This window comes from Pongo pygmaeus, chromosome 15 (genome assembly GCF_028885625.2).
Source record: "Pongo pygmaeus isolate AG05252 chromosome 15, NHGRI_mPonPyg2-v2.0_pri, whole genome shotgun sequence".
Taxonomy (NCBI): domain Eukaryota; kingdom Metazoa; phylum Chordata; class Mammalia; order Primates; family Hominidae; genus Pongo; species Pongo pygmaeus.
Genome location: NC_072388.2, coordinates 16,752,222 through 16,764,405, shown reverse-complemented (window position 1 = coordinate 16,764,405; position 12,184 = coordinate 16,752,222). Strand labels below are relative to the sequence as shown.

Below are 12,184 nucleotides of genomic sequence, written 5' to 3'. Positions count from 1 at the left end.
GTCCATAGTTTACATTAGAGTTCATTCTTTGAGTTTCACAGATTATGGGTTTTGGCAATTACATATCCCCAATACAGCATCATGCGAAATAGTTTCACTGTTGAAAATTCCCTGTGCTTCACCATTTCGTGCGTCCTCCTCTCCTCCACCCCTGACAACCACTCATCATTTTACTACTTCTATCTTTTTGACTTACCAAGAATGTGCTAGAGTTGGAATCGTACAGTGTGTGGGTTTCCAGACTGGCTTCTTTCTAGCATTATGTACTTTAAGTTCCTCCATGTCTTTTCATAGCTTGATAGCTTGTGTTTTAAAATCAGTGAATCAGATTTCATTGTGTGGCTACAACAGTTTGTTTATTCATTCACTTGGTGAAAGACATCTTGAGTACTTCCAAGTTTTCGCAATTTGGAGTAAAATTGCTGTAAGTACTTATGTGCAGGATTTTGAGTGAACTTAAGGTTTCCAAAGTGACTGTACCCTTTTGATTTCCACTAGCGATGGGAAAGTTCTGGTTGCTCCTCATCTTTGACAGCATTTGGTGTGTTCAACTTTTTGAATTTTAGCCATTCTAAACAGCTCACCTGCCCTTAATGTGAAATGACGTGACAGACATAGAATAACACTTACAGTGATTCTAGTTCAAAATGAGGGAACATGGAAGGGATAAAGAAGTCACTGACCCAAAATAGCTTGGAAATGGAGCTGGGCAAAATCCAGCAGAAGTTTCTTAATTAGGATTGACAGCCTGGGACGGGCCCGCCATCCTGTGGGTCTTTGCCTCTGGGCTGTCTGCTGTGCATTTCTTGAAACCATTATTATTTATCTTTTTTCTCACACTTTTGCATATGGCTTCTATTGCACTCAAAATGTTTTTGAGATTCATCCATGTTGTTTTGTGTGTCAACAGTTTGTTCCTTTAGCCATTCCATGGAATGAATGTATCACAGTTTATTGATCCATTCTTGTATTGACAGATACTTGAATGTTTCCAGTTTTTCGTATTATGAACAAAACTGCTATGAACGTTCTTGTATAAATCATTTTCTGGACATATGTTTTAGTTTCTCTTGGATAAATGCTTAGGAATTACTGAGTCATAGAATAGGTAGTTGCTTGATTCTGTAAGAATATGCCAGATATTTGTTCCCAAAGTGTGTATACTATTGTACGTTCCAACCATTAATGTACGAAGGTGAGAAAGCTTTTGCTCCTTCCAAGGAGGCCTCTCCATATACTTGTAATTTTTTCTAACTGGAGGCAGGCTGATGACTTCAGGGACGTGAGCCTGGGATACAGGACCCCTGTCATCACCACCACCGTGAAGTTGGGATTCAGGAAGGAGGTTAATCTATGAGGAATCCTGTGACCAGCATGAGCTGCTGTCAGGCCACAAAGGGCACTCAAGTGAACAGGGCATAGGGGGTCCTGGGGTCATGGTGAGAAAGCGTCTCATTGGTAAAACCTTTTCTCTTGGGGAGGTAAATAAATTATTGGTTCCTTCTTGATAGCCCTTGAAGATAAGGATGGTCAACAAAATAATATCATATCTGCAGAAACTCAGATCTTGGTAAGATTTACTAGTTGGGAATCCAATGTTAATGCCAAGAAACAGCCGCCAGTTGGGATCAAATATGAGCCTGTGGATCAAGGTGCATACTCAAACACAGAGAGCTTTTTGAAAGATGTTACCAGTAGTTTTTCCAGGGCAGAGATGGATTGTTTATTTTTCTCTCTAATCTAGCCGATATGCTTAGCTGAGAAGGTTTCTTCATATCACTTTAAATGATGATGTCCTTGTACAACAATTTTCTAAACATTCCTTAGATAAAAATTTTATGGGCATTCTTTATTGCATTAGGCTTAAATTTAATGCATCTTAAGGTTTTATTGCAAGGTGTTGCCTTGTTTCCTTTTTAAGATGATACAATTTATAACCTGCAAGTTTGCTGTCTGTCCCCTCCCTTTATGTACATAGAAACTGAGCAAACGTGGCTATGAAACAGACGGTCATAGAATTGGTTCAGTGGTTGTGAGTGCGGCAACCCAAGAGTGTCTTATCTGAAACAACACCAGGAATGCCTGGACACGATAGACAAAGGTTGTTCAACTGTATGCCTTAGGATACATGCTACCAAAACCCAACTAGCCAAAAAGGAACCAGAATAACAGAATATCAGAGTCAGAGGAACATTTGGAGGTAATTCAGTACCTCCTCCTTTTCAACCTACAAGGGAGATAGTGGAACAGAAGCAGAAATGGGCCTGCCTGCTGTGCCCAAAATTCATTGGAGATTGTTGCAGTGAAGAATTTCATTTATGATGAAGGAGAAATAAACCCCCGTCAGCTTAAATTCAGGCAGGTTTATTGAAAAGGTGAAGAAGCGTCTTGCAGAAGCAAAGCATGGCTGAGGCTTGTGGGCTCTGTCTGGGAAAATGAGCAGCTGACAGTGGCTGATGTTGCCCCTGACTCTGGAGCCATGTGGTCTCTTGTTTCTTGAGAGCATCTCTTCTATTCTCCTGCAACTTCCCTCAGCCTGGGAGTCTCTGTGTACTCTTCAACACATAAATGAGTAAGGCTGTGCCAGCCCCAATGCCACCTGGCACTTTAGGTCAAATTAGAAAGACATGAAATAAAGTGGCCCTTTATAATACAGCTGTTGGAACGACAGTTGAAAGTACAATATCTTGACTCCTTATTTAGTGCTTTATGCTGAACTTTCTATTCTGAATGTGAGGACAGACTTTGGAATATTAGTGTCACCTAGCGTTATTAGCCAGTATTCTCCTTTTGTTTCCCCGTAACATCACCTCCTCCTTCCCACAGATCCACTCTCCACTCATTTCCATCCTGTCTCATGCCACTCGGGGCTCGTCCCTTGTAGAACGCATCCCTGGCTCCCCTGCGTGCACACTTCTAGTTAGGTTTAGCAATGGAGGGCACCTGATGGAGCCTGGAAGTGAGAGGAAGGTGAGGTCCGTATTTCTTCCCTCTCCCTCCCTGCTCTGGCACTGAGTATCTGGCAATAGCTGCATCTGTCTATTACTTCAGTGGCCACGCTTCCACAGCCCCAGTTCTCAGTGGGTCCCATAGCATTATTTACCTTTGTTCCTCTAGCTCCCACCAAGGAAGATCCAGAGACATTCTCCTCACCAAGGCATTAAGAAATGCGCAGGTGAGGGGAACAGCAGCATGCGTGTAAAGGTCCTGTGGCTCCCATCCTCTGCAGGCTGGAGGTCATGGCGGGAGATGCTGCATGGATTTGCCCTCCCCGCTGTCAGTGAGAACAACAGGGTTCCGGAAGAGTAGAGGACAGGCCATGGGACTTGGCCATCTAGAGACAAGGCAGGAGGGATTTCCTTGAGAGGCAGGGATATGTGGTGGTTACTAATCATTCTCATCATTGTGAGGTGTCTGGGAATGTAATGGATGGGAAATCTACTAAGAAATCAACTTAAATAATAATTAGAAAAGCTCTAGTTCTGAGGATAGAGACCTGATGGAGTCACTATAGTGGGAATTTATGACCTGGCATCCGGTTCAGATGCCTGGAGCTTCTTGACTGAGGGGAGATTGGATCCCTTGAGGAAGAGTGAAGCCTTCAATGCTGCCACAAGTGTATGCTGTAAATCTTCCTCCAGGCCTTCCCCAGAAGGACCTGACTAAGGAAAGGGAAATACTCAGAGCTTCTGTGGCTTGTTGGATTCTGGCTCTGAAGAATGCTAAACTAAGGGCACCTGTGGTGGCCATGAAAATGCACTACTTGCATTTCCAGCTGCAGGAGGCCTAACGAATCAACAGCCCCCGCTGCTACACTCCGAATGGAGGACTTGATGACATTTCCCCTGGATCTGCACTAGCCCATGAGGAGGAAAGCCTCATATCAAGTCCTCCCAACAGAACACCCGTGATGACTCATGAGGATGTCGAAGGTGTTTTCCTCTGGCAACTGTGACTTTCTTCAAAGTCTGTTTTGTTCATGCACATTAACTGATTTATATGAAATAAGAGAATAAATGCCTAGACTCTATCTTTTACTGATAAACTCTAGTCTATCTTTTACTGATAAACTGTATCTTTTACTGATGATAGAGTCTATCTTTTACTGATAAACTCTATCTTTTACTGAGTCTATCTTTTACTGATAAACTCTAGTTCTGAGGACAGAAGCCTGATGGAGTCAGTATAGGGGGAATTTATAACCTGACATCCAGTTCAGAGACTTGGAGCTTCTTGACTGAGGGGAGATCAGGTCCCTTTGGGGAAGAAAGAAGCCTTCAATGTTGTCACAAGTGTATCCTGGAAATCTTCCTCTAAGCCTTCCCAGAGGGACCTGATAATATGACTTATGATACAGTGACCCCAAATTCAGGGTGTTCTCGTCTATTCTGAAGAATGCAATATCTTATTCCTCTGAATTGAACCTAGTACCAATATTTGTGTGTAGCTATGCACCTTAATAGACCATAGCTAATTAGATGAGGAATGGTAGGCCCAATTCAACCATACAGACATCAACCTTATCAGCATACAGGCATCCCTCTCCCACCATTTCATTCTTGTCCCCACTCCAAAGCCTTTTCCATTTTATTTGTATTAATTTTCTATTGCTGCATACTAAATTACTGCAAGCATTAGTGGCATAAAATAAGAACGATTTATTTTCTTGCAGTGTCCACAGATCAGAAGTTGAGGCCTGGATTAGCTGGGTCTTCTTCTCAGGGTCTCACAGGCTGAAATTAGGCTGGGTTTCTTTCTGGAGGTTCTGGGGAGGAATTTCCTCTCAGGTTTCCTCAGGTTGTCAGCTGAGTTCAGTTCCTTGTGACTGTAGGACTGAGATCTCTGTTTTCTTGCTGGCTATCAGCCAGGGGCCTCTCGCTGCTCCTAGAGGCCTCCCATGTTCCCACTGCATGCTTCCTCCAGCCAGCAGAGGAGGATTGCCCTGCATGGAAGCCCTCCTGCACTCTCTCCAGGAAGACCTCAGTCCCTCCAAGGAACTCACCTTCACTAGGTCAAGTTCATCAGATAATCTCTGTGTCTTGAATTTGACTGATTTGGGATCTCGATTACATCTGCTAACTTGTTTTTGCCATAAATTGTAACAGAATCACAGGAGTGACATCTCCTCAGTGGCTTTGTCTACACTCAGGAAGAAGTGATTATATAAGAGCAAGATCACTGGGGGTCATCTTAGGATTCTGTCTGCCATAATATTAAAAAGACACAGTAATTAAAAGAGTATAACAGATTTCTGCTTCTGTCTGTTAGAATAAATCACATCAGACTAACCCTGCCTCCATAAACAACCATAAAATTGTTTTCAGACAGTGGACAACAGGCAGTACAACAGAAAACTTAAGGGGGAAGCCCCATGATTTCGTAGTTCTTTGCGGAGAATTTCTCAGCAGCTGCATAGTGGGCTAGAGTCCACTCAGGGCAGGGCAGCCCCACTGAGCTGAGAAGGCAGAGATCAGAGTCCAAGGCCACTGAAGCAACTGCAATCTGCAGGGCAGGGCACCGATGAGGAGACAGTTGTTCAAAGGTGCAGCTCTCAAAGTCTATGTGGGGTTCAATGTGCATACTTATCAAGGACTGGACTGTACCTGCACAATTAAAAGACTAACAGATTTAACAGAGGGGTGGCTGCTATAAAAATGAGTTTGGACCAGAGGTACTTGAGGTGGAGGAGGGTTGGGGAATGTATGATGGAGTTTCTGCCATCCAGGGTGGGAAGAACTCATGCACACCTCATTAGCACCCAGGTATCCAACTGAGACACTAGAATGAATGTGCTTTAGGAATAAGTGTCACACTTTTCAATAAGGCCCATTGTAGACCAACCTGGTAAAGCCTAAAACCAAACCCTGACAAAATCCACAAAGGGGTGGATTGGTGATTGAGTCCTGGCACATTAGAGGGTCTTGGGAAATGCTGTGGGCTTTCCATGAATCCGTTGTAATAAAACATAAACCAGTCCACATAAGTCCAAAGTGATCAGACAGTAATTTTGCACCCACTAGAACAAAATTCACGCAATCAATGGTACAAGTTAGCCAAGTCAACATTTAAGCAAAATACATCTAAGAACAGCTAACAAATAACTCTTCTCAAACTCACATAGCGCGTTCACCAAGATAGACCACATATGGTGAGCCATCCTTAGTATTTTCTGTCCTTTCTCTTTGACTCGTGTATACTGTGCTCAAACTCTTAAAATTATACACTTTAATGATTATACACTTTCATGCATCTCAATTGCTTGTAAGTTATATTTCAATGTATTTGTTAAAAGTTTATAATTAAAAAAACTGTCCTAGCTTGATTCAAGATATCTTTTTTATATTTAAAAATATAATTTTATATATTATCAGGGCAAAAGAGAAAAACTGTATGATTACCTTGTCATACACAGTAAAAGCATTTGGCAAAATTGAAAACTTTTTTCATGATTTATAAAAACAAACCCCAGAAAACTCTCAGCATGGTAAGAACAGAAGGCAACACTTCCAACCCTATTAAGGGTAGATTTGAAAAAAACTCACAGGTAACATTATATTAAATGGCATGGGATTGAATGCTTTTCTATTAAATCAGGGAAAAAAGTAGAATATATGTTGTTATTCTTTCATTTCAGCATTATACTAGAGATGTAAATCAATGCAATAAAGTAAGAAAACTAAATAAAAGTATTGAAAAGATTGAAAAGAAAGAATTGAAGCTGTCTTTATTCACAGATAATGACTGTGTATGTTAATAATCCTAAAAATCTACAAAAATCTACCAAAGCTAATTAGTGAATTTGGTAATGTTGCAGAATATAAGCTTAATAGAAGTAGTCTTTTGTATTTCTGTATATTAGCATTGAGCATTTGGAAAATGAAATAAAAATACAATTTCATTTCAAGTAATATCTAAATACATGTTGTGCTTATAAATAAATTCAACAGACTGGGTGTGGTGGCTCACCTGTGTGTGTGGGTGTGTATATATATATGTGTGTGGGTGTGGGTGTGGGTGTGTATATTCACCTTTTTGAAGATTATCTATCATTATCTCCAAACAGAGAATGTTAAGAGAACATAAAAAGAAACCACAATATAGGAGATACCATATTTACTTCCAACAAAGGGTTTTTTTAGAGTGTGTATATATATATGTAGTGTCTGATAAGATAAATAGCACAATGAAACAATTTCTCAAAAGACTTGATACTTCAGAAAAGAAGATACATGAATGGTCAATTAGCATAGGAAAAGATGCTCTACTGTTTAGTCATCAGGGAGCTCAATCAATACAACAATGTGATACCAGTACATATCCAAGAGAATGGCTAAAATTAAAAAGGCTGAAAATAGCACATGTTGGTGAGGATATAAAGCACTTAGAAGTCTTATACTTGTAGGAATGGAAAATGGTAGGACTCGTTTGAAAATCTAAGTTTCTTAAAGATTAAACATATACAAATCAGACGGACAGTCATTCCATTCCTAGGAATTTACACACTATGTCTGCACATGATCTGTATGTGTATTTCCAGACCAGACTGAGGGGTGGGCTGCTATTTTCTGTGGCCCAGTAACGAGATGCAGATGAACTGGGGAGGAAGAGAGTTTTTACTTCTGCAACTAGTTACAGGGAAAAGGGCTGGAAATTATCACCAGACCAACTCAAAATTACAAAGTCTTCCTGAGCTTATGTACCTTCTAAGCTATGTGTGGATGTGGAAGTGTGCATTCATCTAAAAACATAAGTGATTAACTTCTTCTAATCTATAACTAAGGTCTGAGTCCTGAAGACCTTCCTCTGGAGCCTCAGTAAATTCACTTAATCTAAATGGGTCTAGGTGCTGGGCACCCTTATCTTGTCTCTTGCTAAATCACAGAGGTTTGGAGAGTTCCTTCAGACCTCCAATAAACTTGTTTGTGGAGGCCTGGGGAGTTACTTCAGACCCCCGATAAAACTTGTTTAATACTAAATGACTCCTGTTAAGAATGCCTTCATTATTTTGTCATGCTTTAAGTTCCAGGAAAAGCCTAGGCAAAACTGTTCGTGGGCTTTGGTTACATTCCAGCCTTTGTAATAAGGGCATGGGCTTTTTTTTTTCCCCCCTCTTAATATTTAACTGTACCACTCAGTCAGTACTGAAACAGTTGTTAGGGAGGCCTGTGTTAGTGAGACCTGGCCTGCCACGTATGGATGCTCATGATAGTTTCTTCATAATAGCCCAAACGTGGAATGATAGAAATGTCCAATAACAAGTGAAAGTATAAACAAACATGGTATAGCCACACAAAGGAATACTACTCAGCAATTACAAGGCATTAACCGTTGATGCAAATACCCGATGGATTTTAAAATTATGTTGATGCATGAAAGAAGGCAGACACAAAGGAATATGGGTATAATTTCATCTATAGAAAATGGTTGAAAATGGAAATGGATCTGAAGTGACAGCAGCTCCTTGAGGCCGAGGGCTGAAAGACTGATGAACTGCAAAGGGGTACAAGAATCTTTGGGGCATAGGGAAATTCCACTATCTTGGTTGTGGCAGTAGTTCCATTAGTGTATACATTTGTAAACATGCATTGAATTACACATTTTAAAGTGGTGCAGTCTGTTGTACCTAAATGATGCCTTTATAGCGTTGATTTCATCATCTTAATTTCTCCATACTAGCAATTAGCAGCTAGAAAATGAAATTCAATACATAATAGAGATTAATAGTCAGAATCATTACATGCTTAAGAATACATGCAATGAAGCAGGTACAAGGCCTCTAAAAGCAATTGGCGAGAAAAATTAAAGAAGACTAAATAGAGAGATATATATCATGTTCATTGATTTGAAGATTCAATTTTGTTAGCATGTTACCTCAACAGAATTCTGATGAATATTTCTAGTAGGAGATTTTAGAGAAATGTAAAAGCTAATTTCCAAATGTATTTGAATATCCTAGAATAGGCAAGTTGGTCTTGAAGAAGCAGTAAGTTGAAGGACTTACTCTGCTAGACTTCAAAACTGATTTTAAAGCTACAGTAATTTAAAAACGGTAGTACTGGTGTAAGTATTCATAAATATATCAAAGTAAAAGAATACAGATTCAAACAATATGACCACATATGTATAGTTATTTAGTTGTTTTAGTAGAATCTTTTTTATTCATAAAAATCCCTCAAAAAGTTTTCCAAGCACACACAGGAGGGCTATGAGTAGGGGAAGGTGTCTGTCCATCTATCCCTGGCCCCAAGCCTATGTGGTTTTGGCAGCAATAGGGGTGTGGGGTAATGGCCCACAAAATTAAAATGGCATATGTGTGTATGAGAAAGAAAGGGGGCAAAGCTGTGGGGAATGATTGAGGGGAAGGAATGAAGGAGGTCAGTACTGGGAACGCTGAAGGTGGGAGGCCATTTCATAACATTTCTTGTTGATGAAACTGCCATGGACAGCTTCTTTGCCCATCAGCAGGCCTAGCGTCTTGGCAGTCATGGTGACAGTGACATTGAAGGTGGGGGCTCCACCGATGCTCTTCGTTTGAAGATCCACAGTCAATTCCCCATCCTGCAGCAGTGAGTCCGGGACACAGTACATTTCTGACCCCGCAGTGTCAGCCCATTCACAAAAAAGCTTGACCAGTCTTTGCCAACCAGGACACCAACCTTAGCTGGCGTGATGTTCACGAAGGTTTTCCCTGGGACGGCGGCCCAGATGGAGGGTGAGTCCTTGTTGCCCACGATGGCCGCGAACCTAACAGGTCCTGTCTGTTCTGCTACGAGGCTGTAGATAGAGGCGTCCACCTGGCCGCTGTGCAGCTGCCGGGGCTCCTCTGGTCGGTGCTGCTGGGGCCGCCTGGGCTGGCGGGCAGGGGAGGCGGAGAGCTGCGGGCAGGCACTGCCCTCCTCACCACGGCTCTGCTAGCTGTGCAGCGGCCCTTGCACCACCATATATATATATTTATTATACTTTAAGTTCTAGGGTACATGTGCACAACATGCAGGTTTGTTATTTAGGTGTACATGAGTCGTGTTGCTTTGCTGCACCCATTGACTCGTCATTTACATTCGGTATTTCTCCTAATGCTATCCCTCCCCCAGCCCCCCACCCCAGGACAGGCCATGGTGTGTGATGTTCCCCGCCCTGTGTCCAAGTGTTCTCGTTGTTCAATTCCCATGCATGAGTGAGAACATGCTCACGCCGCCACTTCTAAATGTTTTGAAAACAAAGACACCAATGCCCTTCATTGGTGAAATGAAAGACTTTTAAGTAAAACGATTTTGAGTGAAATAATATTTGTTGTTTTAAAAAGTTAATATTAACCACTCTCCATCATACATTGAAATTAACTTAAGATGTGAAAGTTAAAATTAGAAACCTTGTAAAGGAAAAATAGGAAATCCATGAACTTGACGTAGGAAAATGTTTCTTAGACTAGATACTGTAACACTCACCACAATAAGAAATCAAGCGAATTGCACTTCATTTTTAAAAACTTTCTGCTTATTATGTTGTTGTTTAACAACTTAAAAGCTATCTGTAGAGCAGGAATAGCAAATAATTATTTTCTGTATAATGTAGCAAAAAATATGTATATATAAATGGATGCATTCAAAATATATAAAAATATATAAAGAACTCTATAGATTACAAAGGAAATGACAAACACACCAGTATATCAATGAATATAAAATTTTGAGAAGATATTTTCCATAAGAACATATCTTACTGAACATTAGGCTTGAGAAAACCAAAATAGGATATCACTACCCACCTAGTAGAATGGCTATAATTTAAAAGACTGAAAATATTAAGTGTGTGGGAATGTAGGGCAACTGGAAATGGCCTACATCTTTCTTAGAAATGTAAAATAATATAATGACTTTGCAAAACTCTGTGTCCATTTTCTTCCCATTCACCAAGCATCTCCATCCATAGCTATAGATACCCAGGAAAATAAGTATGTACCTTCACAGAAATAATTGTATGAGAATATTCATAGTTACTTATGCACAGTAGCCAAGAAGTAAACCTGTCTCCCATCAGAAAAATGGCTATGAAATTGTGTGATAATCATAGAATCAATAGGATATTACTTGGCCAAAACAAAATGAAACAAGGGAAAAACACAATCAAACAAATTAGTGGCCTATATAAGCACATGAATAGAAGTCAAAACAAGAGAAAGTACTAAGTGATTCCTTTTTTTATTTTTTTGAGATGGAGTCTCACTCTGTCCACCAGGCTGGAGTGCAGTGGCACAATCTTGGCTCTGCCTCCCGGGTTCAAAAAATTTTCCCTGCCTCAGCCTGCCAAGTAGCTGGGATTACAGGCACCTGCCATGACACTTGGCTAATTTTTTGTATTTTCAGTAGAGGCAGGGTTTTACCATGCTGGCCAGGCTGGTCTTGAACTCCTGACCTCAGGTGATCTGCCCGCCTCAGCCTTGCAAAGTCTTGGGATTACAGGCATGAGCCACCAGGCCCAGCCAAAATGATTCCATTTTTATGAAGCACATGATCAAGCAAAATGAATCTATGGTGGCTGCTAAGTTTAAATATTGGTCCCCTCCAAATCGCATGTTTAAACGTGGTCCCCAGTGTTGGAGGTGGGGGTAGATGGGAGGTGTTTGGGTCATGGGAGTGGATCCCTCATGAATAGATTAATCTCCACCCTGGGAGAAGGTAGTGAGTGAATTCTCACTCTCTTGGTTCCTGTAGGAGCTATCTATTAAAAAGTGCCTCTCACCTTTCCTTGCTCTCTTTTGCTTCCTCTCTCACCATATGATCTCTGCACACCCTGGTTCCTTTTCACTTTCTGCTGCAAGTGGAAGCAGCCTCAGGCCCTCATTAGGAGCAGATGCGGGTGCCATGCTTCTTGTGCAGCCTGCAGAACTATGAGCAAAAGGCACCTCTTTCCTTTATAAATTACCCAGCCTCTGGTATTCCTTTCCAGCAACACAAAGGGGCTAAGGCAGTGACAACATTCAGAATATATTCTTCATTTGGGGGATGAGTATTGACTGGCAAGAACCACATCAGAAATTTGTGGCATGGGGGAAAATGTTCTCCATCTTTAACTGGGTGTTATTATACAATGTATAATTATATTAAAATTTATTAAGCTGTACCTTTAGGTTTTTTGCAGTATACTCTATGCAAATTTTACCTCAGTGAAGAACTGTTAGCATACA

The 12,184-nt window shown here is 40.9% G+C and overlaps 1 protein-coding gene and 1 pseudogene across 1 annotated transcript in view; one reads left to right on the top strand and one right to left on the bottom strand.

Moving 5' to 3' along the window:
• Positions 1 to 12,184, top strand: part of LOC129012637 (neuroblastoma breakpoint family member 3-like) — a 53,039-nt gene that overhangs the window by 6,577 nt on the left and 34,278 nt on the right. The window lies entirely within an intron of this gene.
• LOC129013194 (profilin-1-like) lies at positions 9,376 to 11,863 on the bottom strand (annotated as a pseudogene).